The sequence below is a fragment of the Vicia villosa genome, unplaced genomic scaffold, assembly GCF_029867415.1.
Source record: "Vicia villosa cultivar HV-30 ecotype Madison, WI unplaced genomic scaffold, Vvil1.0 ctg.005815F_1_1, whole genome shotgun sequence".
Classification (NCBI taxonomy): domain Eukaryota; kingdom Viridiplantae; phylum Streptophyta; class Magnoliopsida; order Fabales; family Fabaceae; genus Vicia; species Vicia villosa.
The window spans coordinates 13988-26370 of NW_026706685.1; positions in this window are offsets into that span (position 1 = coordinate 13988).

The window sequence follows — 12383 nt, forward strand, 5'->3', positions numbered from 1 at the left end:
GGAATAATGAATGAAATGGTTTGTTGGCCATTGGGCCACGATGTACTGGGCCTAAAATAATTTCGGAACCACACCCTGGCCTTACTAGCGCACCACCTGCAATAAAACTGGGCCTCATGCCCATGCTTTCTCCACCCCCCTGTTTTGGCCCAGAACGCATTTAAATGATTTTAGTTCATTTGAATAATGCTGACGCACCCCCTTGTAGTTCAGATTTTAATTTTAGTTTTCATTTAACTTTTGCCTTATAAATCTTTCTTAACTCAATTTAAAAATACATAAAAATGATTTTAGAAATCATAGGATGCGTAAATAATTGTCATGATTTTTGTTAATTTTTCTCATTTGTTTTAACCCTTTTAATAAATCTTTCTCTTCACAATATATTTGATTTTTCTTTGTATCGATACCCCCTTTGTATATAACTCTCTAATAGACTTAGGTATTAACTTTAGTCTTGCTTTTTTATAGAACTAATTGATATAGGTGTGTTTGCGAATACCGTTTGTTTGCTATAATTCTCAATTTTATTTGTCGCATATTGATTTTCCTTTACCTATTCCATGCATAGTTTTTGTTGTTAATAAATTGTATAGTTTATCATTTTAAATCCCTTATATTAGACAACTTAGACTAGAATTTAGAAATAGTTCCCTTCCTTCATTCTTTTTCTTTTCAACTTTTAAAACACTTAATAAAGATCGATGAAGATCATACCGTTACTATATTCCATAGTAGGAAGGAAATGATTGGGGCGTAGGCCCCGATGTACGTTCTTTCCTACTTAGCGGAGAAGAAATGATTGAGGTGTGAAGCCTCGATGTATTTCTTAACCGTTGTTTAGAGAAACGATCGTGGTGTAGGCCTCGATGTGCATTCTCTAAATACTCGCAAAAAAACTCTTTTTGTATTTCCTTTACTTAGCGGAGAAGAAATGATTGAGGTGTGAAGCCTCGATGTATTTCTTAACCGTATTTAGAGAAACGATCGTGGTGTAGGCCTCGATGTGCATTCTCTAAATACTCGCAAAAAAACTCTTTTTGTATTTCCTTTACTTAGCGGAGAAGAAATGATTGAGGTGTGAAGCCTCGATGTATTTCTTAACCGTATTTAGAGAAACGATTGTGGCGTAGGCCTCGATGTGCGTTCTCTAAATATTCAAAAAAACAAAACTCTTTTTGGTATGATCTAAGTCACAAATTAAATCCCCTTAAAAAACACCAACCAAAACACTTCAAAAAACACTAATAAATGGTCAGATTTAAAACAAAGTAAGGAAGTGATGCGAGACCTTGTAGTGGGTTCTCGTCATCATGGAATTACCCTAAAAGATACAAACCAATCTCTTTTTTCTTTTCTTAAGGGCAAGTTATCTCCGCTCTGTTGCATCCTAGGCGATTCCTTATGCAAGAGCGTGAGCGTTAACGCCGCCCAATTAAAAAACACAAAAACAAACAGAAAATCTTTAGCCGAGCTACGGTAACTCTGATTCCTGAAAAGGATACGTAGGCAGCGGGGTAGGGCCCGTGCGAGTACAATTCTTTCTTTTCCCTACATTTTGCATTCATTTCGCATTTAGACATAGACGTAGTGTACACCCTTTAGATAGAAACAAACATAGGTGGATACCATCGAGTACGATGGGCGCGAGGGGTGCTAATACCTTCCCCTTGCGTAACCGACTCCCGTACCTAGATTCTCTGGTCGCAAGACCTTGTTCTTACCCTTTGTTAGGTTTTCTGATATTCCTTTCCCTTATGGGATAAATATATTAGTGGCGACTCTGTTCATTTTTCGCGAGCGTGCGACAACTCAACCATAACCATTAGACATGATAACAATGCATAAATGAAGAGTTTGAATTCAATGAAAGTTACCAAACTAGAGAGTGATGGAACTCGTGTTTCAGGTCCTTCTGAACTTAGCTATTGATCCAAACCTACTTAAACAAGTCCCAGGAGATGATTTATGGACTTGGTTTGCTTTGAAACTAGCTGCAAAATCAAACACGAAAATTAAAGTTTCTTGTAAAATTTTTAGTTTTGTGAAGTTTGTGAGCTATTCTTTGTGAACTATTTCGTGTGTGTGTTGTTACTGAAGTATGCTAAGCTATTTATGAGCAATAAGAGTGCTGCAAACTTAAGCTAACAAGCTTTGAGTGTTTTTGAACTTTTGCATTTTTAAATATTAAAAAGTTTGAATTTCTTGGCCATGGCTCCAAATTTCTTCACCCCTCTTGCTATAGGCCTGCTACACACCTCTATGCTGCAGAGTTTGGATCAATTTTGATGGCTCATGCTAAGGACAAAAGCCTTGAATCATTATCTTGAACCATTTCTCTTTTAATTTAACTTTAAATGGAATAAAATTAAATTAAAAAAGAAATAAAAAAGTCATGGGCCTTGAGTTGGTCGTGGGAGCCCTTTAATATCATTAGAAACATGTTTGGATCATGAATACTTGGCCTCTTTTGGAAAAAAAACATTTTTGATCAATGTTGGTTTCATGCATTTTCCCAAAGAATAGCCAAGTTCAACAAGGCATATCTCCCTCAATTTTGATCATATGAAGGAGTTCTTGTACTTTTTAGAAACCTCAAGATTTCCTCTACAAGCTACATTGGAAACTGTTTTGCATTTGGAGAAGTTATCTTGATATTATGGCCTTTGACAAAAAACCACTTTTTGTTGACTTGGAAAATGACCTGTAATGTCCTGGCTCATATTTTCCAAATGGTAAATCCAATGACCATGGGATTAATTTCATTTGAAAGATAATTGAATTTCCTTCAAAACAAGCTTTGGTTGGAATTTTTTGAATAAATGAGGAGAGAGTTATGGCCAGTCAAAGTTCAGTTGACTTTTTAGGAGAAAACCTTAATTTTAAAACTTAGGGTTTTGTTGATTTCTGAACTTTTCTTGATGAATTATGATCAACCATTGATCAAATGATGAATCTTTTAACAAAATATGGATGTTGACAAAAAATTTCATTTTTGACTGTCTGTTGACTTTTTGGTCAAACTGGTCGTCTGTTGACTGTTTGAGCTGCTGACTGTGCGTCCGAGCGAATTGAAGTTTGAAAATTTGTCTGGTGGTACTTTGAGACATATGGAGGTCCATGAAATCCATTTGAGGTCTCAAAAAACTTGTTCTCCTGAAAAAACAAAAACCCTAGTTAGGGACTGTTTGTGTAGGAGATAGTTAAGCGTACCTGATTTTTGTGCAGTGTTGAGTCTCTGCTGATCATGTGATTATCAGAAGACTTCTAGAACAAAAATCTTGGAATTTTGAAATATGAAAGATTGATTTAAATGATGATACAAAACACGGAGGATCGTGCTGTCAGCGGGTTTGACTGTTAACTGGCTGTCCGGGCATTAACGTAACAGTTAAAGTGAAAACTTAACAGTTAAAGTTATTTTTTTTCTTTTTTTGTTTTTTGGTTGTGTTAATGGTGAAAACTTATTTACCTGAGTTGTTAGAAAAACACAAACGTAATAAATAAATAAAATATACCGTACGCGAACGAAATTACCGATAATAATCTTGAAAAAGATTTAATGCACAGACAAATAAATATTTAACTAGCAATAAACACACATAATACTATCCTGATAATTAAACGACGATACGACAGACAATACAATTTTTAATACTGACAGTACAAATATTACATAAGAATATAGCGAAGAGTACGACAAATAAAATGAACGGTACATTATTTGAAAGCAAAAGATACGACAAACTTTAAGTATGACGATTGAAAACCCATGCTATAAATAACAATATAGAGATGCACGGGAGTGTTAACATCCCAGGTCCGCATTTTTAAGGACTATGCAGACAGAAAAAAGACATGATCACCACCAAAACAGTGATGACCATAAGAAAAAACGTGTCCATCCACTTTGTCATTTTTGCCGGGGAAGAAGAGAAAATAATTATGAGATAGAAATTTGGGAAATGAGTGAAATTTGATGTGAGAATTTATGAAAAAATGAGGGGTATTTATAGAGTGAAAAGAAGGATAGAGACGTTGGGGAATGAAGTGATACCGTACAAAAAAGGAAAATTTGAGTGGTAGTAGGATTTGAAAGAAAGTGTATGGTAGGGTTTGAAAAGAAAGATGTATGGAATAAAGTTAGGATTTGATTTGAAAGAAAGAGATTTGAAAAGAAAGGAAAAGATTTGAAAACAATAGTATAGTACAAAAGTTAGTGGGAAACAAAAACTAATAATAATTTAATTGTTACCAGTACAGTCTAAATCCCCGAACTCTGCGCCTGCAAAAAATTTAATTTTGTACCAATTGCGTCAGTAATATTTATCTGCAAATAAATCTCAAATAAACAGCGTGTGTGAAGTGATAAACAGTATTTGGCGTTTGTGTAAGAATAAATTCAACAGCGAACCAAAATACCGTATAAAACCTTCTAAAAACTGAGTATTCATAAAATCAGGATATTTATGAAATAAAATCCAAGATTATATGAAACTCCCATTTTTTAGACAGAAGTCTGTTGTCTTCTCTCTGAAAAAGATGCGGGCAAATTTTGGGGTATAACAGTTGCCCCTATTCAATCTTCTTAAACCTGAAGGGACCGATTGAAATTTGAAGGTAGAAGATGATTGAATATTTAGATGCCCTGAAAATTTGCACTTACCTCCACCAGAAGTGATGCTGGAAATTGCATTGAATGTGGCTTGATAAATATTGTTGGCGGATCAAAAAATTACCTGAGATGGCCTTTTAGATGCCATCTAGCGAATGTGTTGATGGTTTGTTCATCAGAATGAATCCCTTGATTATATCTTGATGAAGGATTTGAAAACCTCTGCGTTGACCGTTACGGAACCGTCCGAGGTTACCGCTTTAAATCTTGGAGGCTGATCGTTACGGAACTGTCCAAAGTTTTTCCGATTTAGATTTTGAATGTTGATCGTTGTGGAACCGTCTGAGGTATCTGCTTTAGATCTTTGAAGGGTGATCGTTGTGGAACCGTCTGAGGTATCGACTTAGATCTGAAGGTAGATCATTTAAGGAACCGTCCAAGGTATCGACTTAGATCTGAAGGTAGATCATTTAAGGAACCGTCTGAGGTATCGACTTAGATCTGAAGGTAGATCATTTAAGGAACCGTCCAAGGTATCGACTTAGATCTGCATTGCATGTTTTGAGTTGATAGGTGGTTTGAAAAGAGAGAACTCTTCAGTTTGAATCTTTGGTTCTAAGAAAAATGTCTGTCTGAATAGAACCCAGGAAAATATTGCATGCGATCAAGAATATCTTGCTGAGGATATTCGTTTACCTAAGTTGCAATACCATGATGTATGTAATGTATATGTTGAAATTCTCAAACTAAGTTAGAATCGTGCATGTTATGTATGCGTTTGTCATGAATCATTATATGCTATGCATGAATATGCGTATGATGTATGCAGTATGGACATGACTTATGCAGTTTAGAGCGTATCAAACTTCTGGTTGGGAAAATAAATCCTTGTCTGTTATTTCGAAAATGATGACATTATGACTGTCGATGATCTTTGCTATCTTTTTCGAGTATGCTCAGCTGGGGAACTTCCTTACGGACCAGGGTGCTCTGTTGAGAGATCTTTGTCTACCGCTTGAGGATGAAGGTAATTTGAAAGTTCTAATTTTGATGCACTTTGAATGGGAATAAGAAAGATGTGTAATCCTCCGATGCACTATTTGATCAAACCTTGGTGTGGAGGATCACGCCTTCTGGGGATAGTGATCTTGAACAGCCCTGCTGGGGAATAAGGTTTCTCGAATCACTTTGTTGGAGAGAAAAATCTCATTGAGGATTCTGCTGAGAAACGTATCTCTGTTGGGGAACTTTTCTTCTGATGCTAATTTCGGGATGATGTCCAGATGATTGGGACATTACCTGAATGCTATTTCTGTTTTTCTTATAAGCATCAATCATATTCAAATGCATATGTTCATTCAAAATTATCATTGGGACGTTTACGCGTTCAAAACAGAAAAATTGAAAACATTGATTTTGAGCATGAACTGTATTGATTTTGAAAGAGAGCCATAATAGGCGGATTAGTACAAGGAGACAAAAATCCTAGTAGTAGGAAGTTGTCATAAAACTTTGAAAAGTACTTATAAAGGGAAATAGCTATGTGAAAACAATCCAGTCAAGTTTCAACTCTGCTATTGCCAATCTGTCTTCGAATATCTCATCCCTCACTTGTTGGAAGAAAGTGATTGGACTGATTGGTGCCTTTGATGTGTTGAACCTTGAAGGCGAGTAGGTAGCCAAACGGGACATAGTCGTATGCTTTATTCCCTAACTTTTGCCTAGGCTGCCTTTTCAGGTTTTCAGCCTACCGGGATAATTATTATTTTTTAGTCTCTAATTTTTGCCTGGATCGCCCTTTCAGGTTTTCAGTCCACCGAGACGCTCATTTTTTTGCCTAAGTCGCCCTTTCAGGTTTTCAACTTAGCGAGCTTTTCTTTAAGCGAAGTACTTTTTGACTATGTCTGCATTCACAGGGTGTGGGAAATCCTCGCCGTCCATAGTGGTAAGCAACATGGCTCCGCCGGAGAATACTTTCTTGATTACAAATGGTCCCTCATAAGTGGGAGTCCACTTGCCCCTGGGATCATCTTGTGGTAAGATGATACGTTTTACAACCAAATCACCGATTTGATATGCCTGACTTTTGACTTTCTTGTTGAAGGCTTTGATCATACGTTTCTGGTACAACTGACCATGACAAATAGCTGCAAGCCTCTTCTCATCAATCAAGTTTATCTGGTCCAACCGAGTCTGAATCTAATCGTCTTCGTCTAGATCAGCTTCTTTCATAATCCTTAGGGAAGGAATCTGAATTTCAATTGGAAGAACTGCCTCCATACCATAGACTAAGGAAAATGGAGTTTCCCCTGTTGAAGTACGCGCTGATGTGCGATAACCATGAAGAGCAAAAGGTAACATCTCATGCCAGTCTTTGTAGGTTACTGTCATCTTTTGTATGATTTTCTTGATGTTCTTGTTGGCAGGTTCCACCGCGCCATTCATCTTTGGTCGATATGGGGATGAATTATGATGTTTGATCTAGAACTGCGTGTAGAGTTCGGTAATCATCCTGTTGTTTAAATTTGTGCCATTGTCTGTGATGATCCTTTCAGGGACGCCATACCGACAAATGAGATTATGCTTGATAAACCGGGCCACAACATTCTTGGTGACAGAAGCAAACGAGGATGCCTCTACCCATTTGGTGAAGTAATCAATAGCGACCAGGATAAAACGATGTCCATTGGAGGCAGTAGGCTTGACTTCTCCAATCATATTGATTCCCCACATTGCAAAAGGCCAAGGAGCCGTCAGAACGTTTAATGGGACTGGAGGTACATGTACTTTGTCGGCGTATATCTGGCATTTGTGACAAGTTCTGGAGTGATGATGGCAATCTGTCTCCATGGTAGACCAGTAGTAACCTGCTCTCAGAATCTTTTTAGCCATTGTATGTCCACTTGAATGAATACCAAAGGCACCATCGTGTATATCTTCCATAATCTGTTCCGCTTCCTTCTTGTTCACACAACGAAGCAAAGTCGAGTCATGGTTGCGTTTGTACAGGATTCCATTACTTAGAAATAATTTAGTAGCAAATCTTCTTAGAAACTTTCTATCGTTAATGGATGCCCCTTTAGGGTATTCTTGGGCTTCGAGATATCTTTTTACTTCATGGAACCATGGTTTTTCTTCCACTCCTTCAGTATTGATCTCATTGCAATAGGCTGGTTCATCTTGTCTGTAAATGGTGATCATTGGCGCCTCATTGTCCCACCTGACTTTAAACATGGATGACATGGTAGCTAGAGCATCAGCTATTTGATTTTCTTCTAGCGGGATATGTTCAAAAGTGATTTCTTCAAAGTAAGGAATCAAACTCAGCACATATTCTTTGTAAGGAATTAGATTCGGGTGCCTCATGTCCCATTCCCCTTTAACTTGATAAATTACAAGGGCCAAGTCTCCATAGACCTCCAGGAACTTGACTCTCAGATCGATTGCAGCTTTGAGACCCAGAATACATGCTTCATACTCGGCTATATTGTTAGTGCAGTTGAAACATAATCTGGCAGTGAATGGTGTATGTCCTCCTGCAGGAGAAATGATTACGGCTCCGATGCCTTTGCCAAGCGCATTAGAGGCTCCATCAAAAACCATAGTCCATCGGGATCCTGGCTCGGGTCCTTCCTCCGGTCTGGGTTGTTCGTAGTCAGTAACTAGCATGATATCTTCATCTGGGAAGTCAAAGTTCAATGCTTGATAATCCTCCACTGCTTGATGAGCCAGATGATCAGCTACCACACTTCCTTTTATTGCCTTTTGCGAAGTGTACTGGATGTCATACTCTGTTAAAATCATTTGCCATCTTGCTATTCTTCCAGAGAGAGCAGGTTTTTTCGAACACATATTTGATAGGATCCATTTTGGAGATCAGGAAAGTGGTATGGTTTAGCATATACTGTCTTAGTCGGCGAGCCGCCCATGCCAAGGCACAACAAGTTTTCTCGAGCAGTGAGTATCTTGTTTCACAATCGGTAAACTTTTTGCTAAGATAGTAGATTGCATGCTCTTTTCGGCCAGACTCGTCATGTTGCCCTAGTACACACCCCATTGAATCTTCTAACACTGTTAGGTACATTATCAGAGGTCTTCCTTCCACTGGCGGTAACAAGATTGGTGGGTTTTGAAGATATTCTTTGATCTTATCAAAGGCTAATTGGCATTTGTCGTTCCATCTTTCCACTTGATCTTTCTTCAACAATTTGAAGATTGGCACACAAGTAGTAGTCAGATGGGCAATAAATCTGGTGATGTAGTTCAGACGTCCCAAGAATCCTCTGACTTGTTTCTCGGTACAGGGTATGGGCATTTCTTGAATGGCTTTGACCTTGGCAGGATCAACTTCAATACCCTTGCTGCTGACGATGAAACCTAAGAGTTTACCAGATCTTACTCCGAAGGTACACTTGTTCGGATTCAGTCGCAACCTGTACTTCCTGAGTCTGTCAAACAGCTTTTGCAGATGACCCAGATGTTCTTCTTCGGTGTTGGACTTTGCAATCATATCATCCACATAAACCTCTATTTCCTGATGAATCATATCATGGAACAGAGCTACCATTGCACGCTGATACGTTGCTCCTGCATTTTTTAAACCAAAGGGCATTACTTTGTAGCAAAAGGTTCCCCAAGGTGTTGTGAAGGTTGTTTTTTCCATGTCTTCTGGCGCCATCTTGATTTGATTGTAACCGGAGAATCCGTCCATAAAGGAAAATATCTTGCATTGTACAGTATTGTCAACCAGTACATCGATGTGAGGTAAAGGGAAATCATCTTTGGGGCTTGCCCGATTCAGATCTCTGTAGTCTACACACATTCTGACTTTCCAGTCTTTTTTAGGCACATGCACGATGTTAGCTATCCATGGAGGATAACTCACAACTTTTAGAAAAACAGCGTTGAATTGCTTCTCAACCTCGGCTTTGATCTTCTTGGACATATCGGGCCTACTTCTCCGCAGTTTATGCTTAACTGGAGTGCTTCCTTCTTTGATCGGCAGGAGATGGACCACAATATCCGTGTCGAGACCAGGCATATCTTCATAGGACCATGCGAATATCTCAACGTAGTCTTGTAACATTTGAATCAGTCTTTGCTTGACACTGTCTTCTAAATCAGCCCCTATCTTGACTTCTTTCTTTTCTTCGTCACTGCCCAGGTTGATAACCTCAATTGGCTCTTCATGCGGATGTATAGTCCTTTCTTCTTGTTCTAATAGCCTTGCAAGTTCCCTAGGTACTTCACAATCTTCCTCACTTTCGTCCTCAGTTTGGTAGATCGGATTTTCAAAGTCATGACTGGCAATAGCAGAATTGTTATCAACAGGATCCAGAGTGAAAGTGAATCTGCATTTATTACGTGGGTGTGTGTAAGAATACATAGCTATTTGAAAATGAATAAAGAAAGAAACAAAAAGGATCACAAAATTTGAATATGCAAACGTCCCATGATTTTATTGAATGAACATATGATCATGGTATGACAAACCCTTATAAAAAGGACCAGTGTGCTTCGGGCAAGGCACCTGGCTTTTAAGTTCATGGTTCGATAGTACAGGAACCATTTTTATTTTTGAACATATAAACAACGCAAACAGGAAATTGCATTTACTCCTGATCAAAGGAGATAACATCTTCGACTTCCCAGTTGTTCAATCCATTGTTGTGAGTAGGGAATATCCAGTTGCTCCAGTTGCAATTATCTTCTTCGTCTTCCACAGCATTGACTTCTTTGGTGGCGAGATGAGTTGTTGATCCTTTAGGATGAGCAAGATACTCTGCTGGATACGAGAGCCCAGGCTGAGGTACTTCTGTTGGCTGAGAGAGATACTCGATAAGATCGTCCCATCCAGTTGGGATGATATCTTTGATAGAGACTTGTGCACTCTGGGGAGCAGTGTACTGTATCAGAAAATCATTCTCGTTATTAGGTGTTTCCCAGACTTCTTCAGGAGTGACAGGGCTTGTGATTTTCATATTGTCTTCAAAATGTTCATCCCATCCAGTTGGGGTGATGTCTTCAATGGTGATCTGCGAACTCAGGGGAGCAGAATACTTCACCATAAAGTCATACTTACCACTTGGTTCTCCCAGCGTATCCCAGACTTCTTTTGGACTAGGTGGACTTTGGTATTGCTCAGTAATGGAACTTGTGAAACTTTTGTAATCTTCGAACTGATCATCCCATCCAGTTGGGACAATGTCTTCAATGGCAATAAAAGAACTCTGAGGAGCAGTGTACTTCACTAGAAAGTCATACTTACCGCTTGGTTCTCCCAAAGTATCCCAAACCTCCTTGGAAACGGGTGGAACTTTGTCGTCTTCAATAGCATTTACTCCTTGGCTGATGAAATGTGACATTAATCCTCCAGAACGAGGACTTTGATCATTCTTCTGAGTTCCATTAGCATAGCCCAGACCTAGCTTATCGAACTTGTAAGGCAAATCAAGGAGTTGTCCCCATACTGTGCAACCACCCTCTTCGATCACAGCTTTAGCATCTTTGAGAGAAGCCATAGTTGGAGTTATTCCTGTAGCAGGAGTAGCAGAAATATGTTTGGCAGCAGAGACATCTGGAGGGACCACCTCAAAAGATTGGCAGGGAGTTTCGATGAATTCACCATCCATCTCAACGTACTTGGAGTTACTCAGGTGGCTAACCACATATTCTTCTTCGCCATAAACTGTGACGACCTTACCTTTTACCGAATATTTTAACTTCTGATGCAGAGTAGAAGTTACAGCGCTTGCCCCATGTATCCAAGGGCGTCCTAGTAAACAGGAGTATGCTGGATGAATTTCCATCACGTAAAAGGTAGAATCAAAGATCTGAGAGCCCACTCTGATCGGGAGCTTAAATTCTCTGTATACTGTTCTTGTTGACCCGTCGAAGGCTCTTACCACCACATCGCTTGGTTGTAACGCAACTCCTTCGAAGTCAAGTTTTTCCAGTACTACTTTTGGTAATACATTCAACGAGGAACCATTGTCTACCAGTACGTGAGACAAAGTGGTGCTGTTACATTCGATAGAGATGTGCAGGGCTTTATTGTGATTTTTTCCAACAGGGGTTAAATCGGCGTCAGAGAAACCGAGACCATTATCCACTGTTAGATTGGCAACACAATTTTCAAATTGGTCGACTGAAATCTCCTGTGGTACATGTGCAGCTTTCAAGAATTTCATCAGGGCCTTGGCATGAGCTTCTGAATACTTCAGCAGAGACAACACTGAAATCTTTGAAGCAGTGTGCCCCAGTTGTTCGACAATATTGTAATCACTTTTGCAGATGATTTTCAATATTTCCTCCATTTCTTGCCTTGACGGATCTTCAACAATGACTTCCACAGGTACTTGAACTGGTTCAACTAGTGGCTCTTTGCCTCGAGCGTTGATATTTTGATTAGGAACTGGGACTTGGACCAGAGTAGTAGTAACATTTGGAGAAATTTCTGGTGAAAAAAATCCTTGCACTTCTTGTAATCTTACTAGTCCCCACAATATTATCAACAGTTGGAGTAGTAAAATTCATGGCCTCTTCAGTCAAGGTGTCTTGTTTAACTCCATGGACATAAACATTAGTGCCATAACTCCACGGGACAGCTTTATCCGAGGAATATGGAAATGGAGCCGGACTGGTGATGATTACAGATGCCACTCTGGGTGCAGCAGAAATCTTGAAGGGAGCCTTGGTAGGGATTTTCAATGGTATGTTAGAAATCACTGAGACGTCCTCTATCATCATCCCATTTGAAAAAACTTCG